This window comes from Adiantum capillus-veneris, chromosome 1 (genome assembly GCF_014529385.1).
Source record: "Adiantum capillus-veneris isolate H3 chromosome 1, ASM1452938v2, whole genome shotgun sequence".
Classification (NCBI taxonomy): domain Eukaryota; kingdom Viridiplantae; phylum Streptophyta; class Polypodiopsida; order Polypodiales; family Pteridaceae; genus Adiantum; species Adiantum capillus-veneris.
The window spans coordinates 73066629-73075966 of NC_140931.1; the positions used below are offsets into that span (position 1 = coordinate 73066629).

At 41.6% G+C, this 9338-nt stretch overlaps 1 pseudogene; it reads left to right on the forward strand.

Annotated features, from left to right (window-relative positions):
- The first annotated feature begins 217 nt into the window (after positions 1-217).
- Positions 218-1395, forward strand: LOC147464967 (uncharacterized; annotated as a pseudogene).
- The last annotated feature ends 7943 nt before the right edge of the window (positions 1396-9338 follow it).

The following is a 9338-nucleotide window of genomic DNA, read 5'->3' on the forward strand; positions in this document are numbered from 1 at the left end:
GGAGCAGCTTGTCTAGAAAAAATAGTTGCAGATGGATGCAAATTGTCTCTTTGATGTGAGACTTTGTGGGAGGAAAGACGAAGATGTACAAGCATGGGTGGTTATGGCTCTGTCAGTGTTTCGTGCCCCCACGGAGGATCTTCTGCGAGTACCTTCAGTGTTTGTGGATCAGATGTATGCATATGAGGAGCACCTTGTCTAGAAACAATAGTTGCAGATGGATGCAAATTTTCTCTTTGATGTGAGACTTTGTGGGAGGAAAGACGAAGATGTACAAGCATGGGTGGTTATGGCTGATGACTTTCTTTTGGATCTTGGCATTTATGATGACGAGGAAAGGGCTGATTTTATGTATCAGAGCTTGTGTGAAGATGCTATGCAATTTTATGACAGTCTTCCCATACATGCACAGTACAACTGGAAATTGATGAAGGTTGTGTTGCTGAAGCATTATGTGGAACTTGAGGTGCCAGCCATGCATTCTCGATACTTTTATGGTACACATGAGGAATGCATTAAATCTTGGATTTCACGGGTGGAAGAAGAGATGTTGCAACTTTGCATTGTAGATGATGGGGCCAAAAGAGGACTTTGCGTGTCGAGGACTTTCTGGTGATGCTTTCGTCTTTATGCATATGCTCCTTGATGATTGGCTCCATAGCTGGATCGCTTTGAAGTTTTCACTATTGATGCGTTATTGGAGGTTGCCAAAACCTCAAGGTTCAATAGAAAGGTCTGTTGTTGTTGCTTTTGAATCAGTACAAAATGAGTTCTGGAAGGCGGTGCAGAGTCAGCTTGAATCTGATGGTTATGGTGTAAATGATTTGAACGAGGAGAGAAATATGCCTATGATTCATGCAATGAGAGAGTCCTACAACATGAATGCTTCATGCGAGATGAATGTTGATGATGAATATTTTGAGAGTGGATATAGTAGTGAATGTGAGTCTGAAGGGGAATGTGTGGATTTGACATCTGATACCTTATTTGATGGTGGCTCGCTTGATGAAGTATTTGTTGATGGGCATCTCTCTTGTGGTGGATCTATGGTGTTTGCTAGTGGTGAGTCTAGTGTGGTAGTATCTAATGGTATTAAATTTGAAGACACTGTTGACTCGAATATTACATGTGTGTTTGATGGTTAAGGCTGATGGTAGTGAGCAAGAATTCTATATACAGAGTATGCTTGTTGGTGATGGTGAGGATGAATTACCTGATGCTAAATGCATAAAGTGTGATGAGTGGATACCGCAACAAGTTTATGGACAGTCTGATGATGCAAGCACATATTTGACTACAAAAGCTGCAACAAGTCTGATAATACCTTGCATTGACGCTTCTATTACAGATGAAGATGATTGGGGCTTTGAACAGCTTGTTGTGCATGCGGAATGAATTCCTGATAGCTATGTGAAAAGGGCCTATGAGCATTTAGAAGCCTTAAGGATGCGAAAAGCTCCTGAGGTCATGAAGCAAACGGCAATTTCTAATGCTTTGTATGGTGATGTACAAGTGAAGAACATGGAAAATGTAAGTATTGTGACACCTTGTCCTAGTCCAGAAGTTGATCTTGCACATGGTACAATGTTTGATGCAGCAGAAAAAGGCTTGGAAGGGCTTGTAGAGGGTGATGCTGCCATAGAAGATAATACCTATTTTTTGAACATATGTCCTGGGACAACTTTTTGTGACTAGAATTCGGATTTGGTTATGGACGAGAACATACCTGTAGATATGGAGGTACTCGATGCCGAAGAAAATAAGACAGTTGAGCAGCTCGAGGTATAATATATGTATCAGGCCAAGAAGGCTGAGTTACCTTCTATAGTGTATGAGATGAGTCTTCAAGCGGTGGAGCTCAAAAGAAACGTATCCGTCAAACTCGGTAGGAATACAAATGCAAGCTTCTAATTTCGTACATTTTTTGTAGGTTGCTGTAATATTGTTTCAATATGGAACTTGGCTCGGATGATGATGGGAATCAATTCCAATCCTAAAACAATTGGACATTCTCTGCTGCATCAAACCAAAGGAGTTGGTGGAGCTATTGGATGATCTATCCAATGCTGGCATTGCTAAAGTTTTGCGCCAGAAGTATTTCAGTGAGCTGAAGAACATTGTTTCACCTCAGGAGATGATAGAGGTGTGTGATAGCGCAGGAATAAGTTTCAAGGCCTACGAAGCTTTGTATAGGCTTGTCACACTAGGTCACAAAGAAAAATAGGTTGCTTCCAACACCTTACAGTGTTAGTGTCACAAAAAGGTGCATCAATAATGATGTTGCAAGCTTGTTGGGTGGATTTCAATATGTGGAGGATGTCCTGCCACTAGAAGAGAACAAATCTTTTCGTTACAACGAGTTCAATAATGTCTATGTTGATTTCTTGAAGCTCCAAGAGTCAATGATCAGATTTTATGGGTTGACACAAGAAGAGTGTAATGGCAAAGTTATATTTGTGATGAAGCTTGATGAGTGCCAGATTGTCAAAGGGCAACGATTCGAAAGGGTAAGCGTTACACTTATGAACAGAGCCTTGGTGGGCATTGATGTTGAGCTAAATGCCAGCGAGAAGGCAAACACCTGTTTTGGTGTTCAGTCAGAGAAGAATATTTGGTGGCTGATAGATTTTCATCTCCCACATGAGACACATGAGTCTCTCAAATGGTATTTTAATCACACCCCAATCGTTGATGTCATTCCGCAACGGTCTGGATACGTTCCAAGTGGAGGGGCATTTGGCAGGAGACTTGAGAAATCTCAAGTGTATGTTAGGATGCAAGCAAGGTGCAATGACCCTCTTTCCATGCATTTATTGATGCCACAGTAAAGTCTCATTAGGAACTAAGGGCAAGGGTAAGGATAAGGGTGGCAAAGCTATAGTCAACTCTGTGAAAGGTAAGGGTAAGGGTGGCAAAGCCGCAGTCAATTCTGCGAAAGGTGTGACCACTACACAAACAGTGGGTAAAGCACTCCAACAATGGTTTCAAGGTATCCTTAGTTGTAACCAGAGTGTACACCCTAATCGAGACATGGATGATCCAAATTGGGATCCTATTCTACTGATTCCTCTGATAAATGTGCATGTGTGCACTCTTCATGCCCGTCTACAAATTCTTGACAAGTTGTTGATGTTCCATATTAATTATGTTTGGAGTATGGAGCCTGCGGAAATAAGGGAAGAGTGTATCAGAGAACTTGAATCTATTATATCAAGCGTTGGCCTGCATGGTGGTACAGTAGAGCTATCAAAGGATAGGAGGCATCTGGAAGTACACAGGATCGTCCTAATAAAATATGTATGGGGGGTAATAAAGCTAGGCATATGCTTTCAGACTATTCTAACGCTCAAAGTCCCAATGAGTTTAAATTGTGGAAAAAGGTGTGTGACATAGCACCTACAGAGGTAACGAAGCAGCCCTAGGAATTAAGCGTGCTCGTGTGTGGTAGTCTGTAGATGATATTTTTTGTTTGCTTGAAATGGAAAATCTAACTTCTGTTTAGATATCCACTTTAAAGTTTGTAATCAATAGTTTCATAGCGTTAATGGTGGATGCCTGGGGGGAGACATACATAACACATTACATGGTGGGTTGAACACTTTGTCTTTGGAATAAAAAAACATCAGTGTTTGAACTAAATGTTTATATTTTTGCAGCATATTCTTTTTTCTCATAGCTCATTTTTTCTCGACACATTCGGCTCATTCGGAATTTGGAGTAGCCAAGGAATGGAGCGCTCACACTATCAAGCAAAAGTTGTGTATTTAAAAAATACAAGGCATGGAGGTGGGAGGAAAGAGAGCAATGCTACGAAATGTTCAATTGGTTCTACAGAGATTTAGCGGGAAGAGAAAGGAAGAAGACTAGAGTGCAAAGAAGATTGAAATGCAGAATAGAGAAAGTGGTTAGCATGAGGCGATCACAATCATATCATGCTTTTAGTGAAAAAAAATCGATTTCGACGGTGGTTGGCGACAAGGCGACGAAATGGCAGACGTTGGGTGGAAAATCAATAAATTTTTGACACTAACCATTCCCATATTGAGCATACATTGTAATGCCACGTGATTTGTTGACGCCCCAATTAGTGGTTTCATTTAACAAGTTTTGACAATTTTGGAGTTATTTTGGATTTTTAATGGTATTATTGAGTTTTTAAGTTTTTTTTAAAAAAAATTAATACTTTATAAGTCAAAACTCACAACTTCAAGTTCATTTCTTGTTTGCACATTCTAGAAGATCCACTCGAGCACAAACGCACACGCACTCACATCTTGCACCACACATGGATGATTCACACGAGCAGGTTGGCACTACGCACAACAATACCACCACGACCACTCACACCGCAGAAAATCTGCAGCAACTGGAAACCCATGCAGAATCCACGGCTTCAAATCCACATCCCCAACCACAAGTGGATAACCCAGTGGCCCAGCCTGCTCCAAACACCCAAGAGCTTCCCCAACCATCAAATCCAGATGATCAAAGAAACATGCGATACATATTTGGAGGTCTTGACGATTTAACCCATGCCACTCGCACACCTCTTTCAGATCCTCCACCGATTTCACCTCTTCGCAGAGAAACGCAAGAAACTAGAGATACAAAAGAGGAATGTTGAGGTCCACTTCAAAATCCATCGCCATCGCCTCTTGCCACAACCACTGGTGCTCAGGCCACCACACATACTACGCCGCAAAATTTTCCACCATGAATTAAAGAAAGAGTAATCAAGGTAATACCAAGCGACCCATTATCTAAAGCTAAAGAGGCCAAGAGGAGGAAAAGACAAAGGGAGAGGGAAAAGAAAGAGGCAACTGAAAAGGAAGCCCTTAGAGTACAAGAAGAGCAGACAAGATAGAGAGAGCAAGAGGAAAGGTAGAGAGCTGAGGCCGAGAGAGCTCATTTGGCCAACTTACAAGAACGAGTAGAGGCAGAGAAGAAGGCGGCACAAGATAGAGCTCAAGCCACCCAACAAACAATGGTTGGGAGCTCAAAGCCTTCAAAAATCTCTCAGAGAGCCAAGCAATGTGCAAAAAGAAAAAGGGACAAGGTGACGCCAGAAGAGTAGCAAACCCAAGAGGAGAGGAGGAAAAAATACAAAGATGATCCTCCTCAATGGGCTAGGCAGGCGGCTCCTCCACCACCACCAACAACACAGAAAAAGCGGAGATGGAGGCTAGGCATAGTGGCTCTGCGTGAGATCAGGAAATACCAAAAGAGCACTGAGCCAATTATACCCAAAGGGGCCTTCTCTCGGGTGATGAGAGAGATGATAGATGAATATTGTGATTCCATTACAAGAATACAACGCGCAGCTTTACTGGCCTTATAGGATGCCGCCAAAGACATTTTGGTGCAGCTTTTTCAAGATGGCATCTCTTGTATGGCGCATGCAAAGCATGTAACTTTAAAAAATACGGATTCAGCCTTAGCACTAAATTTAAGAAATGAAGGATGCCTTCATAAGATGTAGTTTATCCCATGTACTCTCTCTTCATGAGATTTGTAATCTTTCTTTATAATATCAATTGGCAAATTTCTACCATTCTGAGCAATTGTTCAATTTTAATTTGTACATTGTTTTTTATAAGTATTTGAATTGGTGGATATGTTAAATTTAAGTTCACCACCATGGCTCCATTTTCCCTTGCCGAGGCACACACGTGCACAAAACATTGAACATGCAGCTACCTGGCAGTCGAGGGGAGCATCTCGGAATTTGCGAAACGGAGCAACGGCAGGGGAGTACTGGGTCAAGTGGTGCACAGGGGCTTTTTTGCACTATCCGACCTCGGCGCCGCCGATGCGTCACATGCCCTTCTTGACCCCGTACGCCCCCCCTGTCGTCTCGTTTTGCAAAATTATCTCCGAGCACTCCCCCCGACTGCCTGGTGGCTGCATGTTTGAGGTCTTGTGCACGTGTGTGCCTCGGCAGGCGAAAATGGAAATTATTGAACATTATGAGTAAAAAAACAAGTGCTGAATGGTGACAAAAATCATTGATAAAAACATTTATTATTTATTGATTCGAATATTACATCATGGTTGATTTTTTTTTCTATGAATTACATCTTTGGGTAATGGGCGAATGGCTGACTTGACACCAAGGGATTTTACAATTTCCTATGGGTTTGTCAACCCTTGATCTAGGCTCAAGGCGCAATGGGAGAGGACCGAGCCTGGGTGTTTGCTTGTAAAGTCATACAATGCTGACTCTCGCTCCACCAATATACATTTCTGAGCGTTTAAGGTGAGAGAATCTTTAGCGAGTATGCCACTTAGTGCTTTACACTTTAGCAGCTCTGTAGAATCATTCTTGGAGAACTCTGTGTGAGCAACTCTAAGAATCGATGACCCCAGATGGCTCAAGTAGTGCCAAAGAGAACTATCTCTACCCGTGGAGACATTGCACAAAGCTCCAGTACGCATTGAAAACTTATCAACATGATAAGCCGTCTGCAAAGCATTTTAACACTTGTAGTAAGGAATACTAGAAATTCTACCAAGTTTAGATTTATTTACCTCAGTTTCTTCATCCCTCTCTTCAGAATTTTTCTTTGTAAGATCAATGCTAGATCGATCATCTCTACCAATTGCAATCAGTGGTTTGTGTGGATGAAATGCGTTCTCTGGTACGCTTTCGTAGAAAGAGGCACTTGATTTTATTTCCACTAATGTACTTGCTACTCTTTGCACCAACTATTGTTCGTTTTCAGTGGGGAGGAAAGAGAGGCTTGTTGGGAGATCTTGGTCTTTGAAATCAATTTGAAAATTGACTTTCTCTTCCTTCCCACTGGGATCTTTCATGCTCGCATAGATAGCAAGCACTGCAAGCGACTCATCTTCTCTGAATCCTAACGTTTTGGCAATGTCATCAAGGACCAGAAACTGACGATCATCCACCACCACTGGATGCAAAGTGAGAATTTGGAGGTCCAAGATCTTTTCCAACACATCATCTCCCTCTATCATTTGATCTTGCTCCTCAGTGGCGCTGGGATCTTGCATGAGTAGGAGTGCCATAGATGCTTCAGCCTGCTCATCTATCTCTTTGAGACTTCATGTGATTCCTCCAGAATGGTCACAAGAGGTCTTTGGTTGACCTTGTCCTTTGAGTTTTCCTTATCCATGCCCTCAAGCACAAGTAATTCCAGAACCATGTCCCATGAAATAGATTGGGTGCCTATGCACCCCATGTTGCTCCATGTGCTGAGCCATGTAGTCAAGAAAGCTTCTGAATGCCTCTGCATGAAGGTTGGCAGTGGCTTGCATGCCAATTGTCCCCTTGAACACATTGAGTAGTTCATGTGCTTGATCTGCAAGTCCTACCTTTTCTAATTGTGTGAGAAGTGCATCAGTAGACGTTACCATGGGTTCTTCGTGAAGAAGATGCGAAGAGAGCTTAGAGCTAGAGTTTTGTGAATGTGAGAAATGAAGTTTAAAAACTAGAAAGTCACTTATATACCCAAAGTCACTTTTTTAAAATCACTTAAATTAATGTCAAAATAACTTAAAACTTTAATTTTAAACAAAATACGCGACAAAGCATTGGAAGACACCAACATTGAAAACATTTGTGCTCCACAACAAATAAATTGCACGTTTCAATAAAAAACTTGAACAAGCTGAGAATAAACAAGTATGCTCAGAAACGAGATTCGGAACGAGATTCAAAACACCGTATGTATTAATGTGGACAAAATCCATGTCAATTACAATCTTTTACAAAAATACATTGGGAAAACGGAATGTTCTCACACAGAAAGCTCTTCTCTTTCTTGGAGCGAACAATCTTTTCATTGATTACAAAGAGATATTGCTTGGGCAAGGTATATTTGAGATAAAAATACTCGCGAAGGTGACTAAGATGCCAGTCATTGTTCACTGTAATGTGGTGCACCACATCATTGTGGAGATGTATTTGCAGGTCAACTGATTCTCCAGTAGCAACCTCAGATTCTAGTGCCTCCCATTCTCCCATTGTCAGCTTCCATCTTCTATAGGGAAAGACCATCGACAAGTTTTGCTTCACAGATTACCATATCCATTTCACCTGGGTGTGACATAAGTATGATCATAAAAAAAATGTCATGTGAGGCAATCTCAGAGGACTAACAACCAGCATAGAGCAATTTACCAAGCTCAGTGTGGATGGCTTCAAAAGTTCTAGTGAAGGACTCTGTTGGCTCCCACTCCACAAAATCGGATGGAAAAACATCTGTAAACATGAACAAAAGGCAATGGAAATCTTACAATCATCAAAAGAAACACACACAGAAATACTAAATAGATAACCAAGAAATTTGCAAGAGGAGTAAAAATTACAATTTGCAGGAAACCTCGATGGAACCACTGCTGTCTCTAGCTTCACATGCTACACCTTCGCAAGACTCTTGTCATCTTGTGTTTTCTTGAACTCCATGATTCTTCCCTTCCAATGGTGTGCTCGAGAAGCCATGTCTCCTTGAGACCTTGTGTGCACCTCTTGAGCTGGGCTGCTACTTTTCAGTTTTAGCACTTAGTCATTTTGCACTCTCTTTTCTGTGAGAAGAAGAAGAAGATTTCCATCTCTGCGTGCTTTGTGCTTGTCTTGTGTATCTCTCTTGCATCCTCTTTCTTTACATGCTATCAAAGCCTGGTGTAGGAAAGAGAGGCTAAGAGAGCAAGAGCTTCACAATCCCTTCGTTTTTCGTACAAGTTTCTGAACAGGTCTCCAAAGTGCAGTACACAGAGATTTACTGTACAAGTAGTGGTTGTATGTATGCTTGATTGTGGACACTCGTTGAGTGTAGAAAGCGTTACAGGTACCACGATAGCAGGTTCAGCAGATTTGCAGGTTTTTGCAGATTGCAGCTATTTTGTCTTAGTGCTTCAAGATGTATGACGGTTTCAGTCAGATTGTTACTGAGAAGCTTGAGAAAAATAACTACTCTGCATGGAAGTTCAGAATAACAAATTTCCTAAAAGGAAAAGGTTATTGGTAATATGTAGAAGGAGACAATAAAAAGGAACCAGAGATTCCTGAGGCAAATGCTACAACAGAACAAAGGAAAGCTTTGAGGGACTGGCAACAAGGCCAGAGCAAAGTGATGTATTGGCTTTCTATGAGCATCACAGATGGCATGATGGGCTATCTACAGGATGCTGAAACCCCTGCCATTGCATGGAAAAACTTAGGCAGAGTGTTCGAGTTGAACACCAAGGCCAGGAAGCTTCAACTAAAGTCGAAGCTAAATCAGGTTAAGAGGAACAATCTCTCCATCAATGATTATGCTTTGAAGATCAAGAGTATCATTGAGGCTCTTGGATCTATTAAAGTCTCAGTGGAAGAC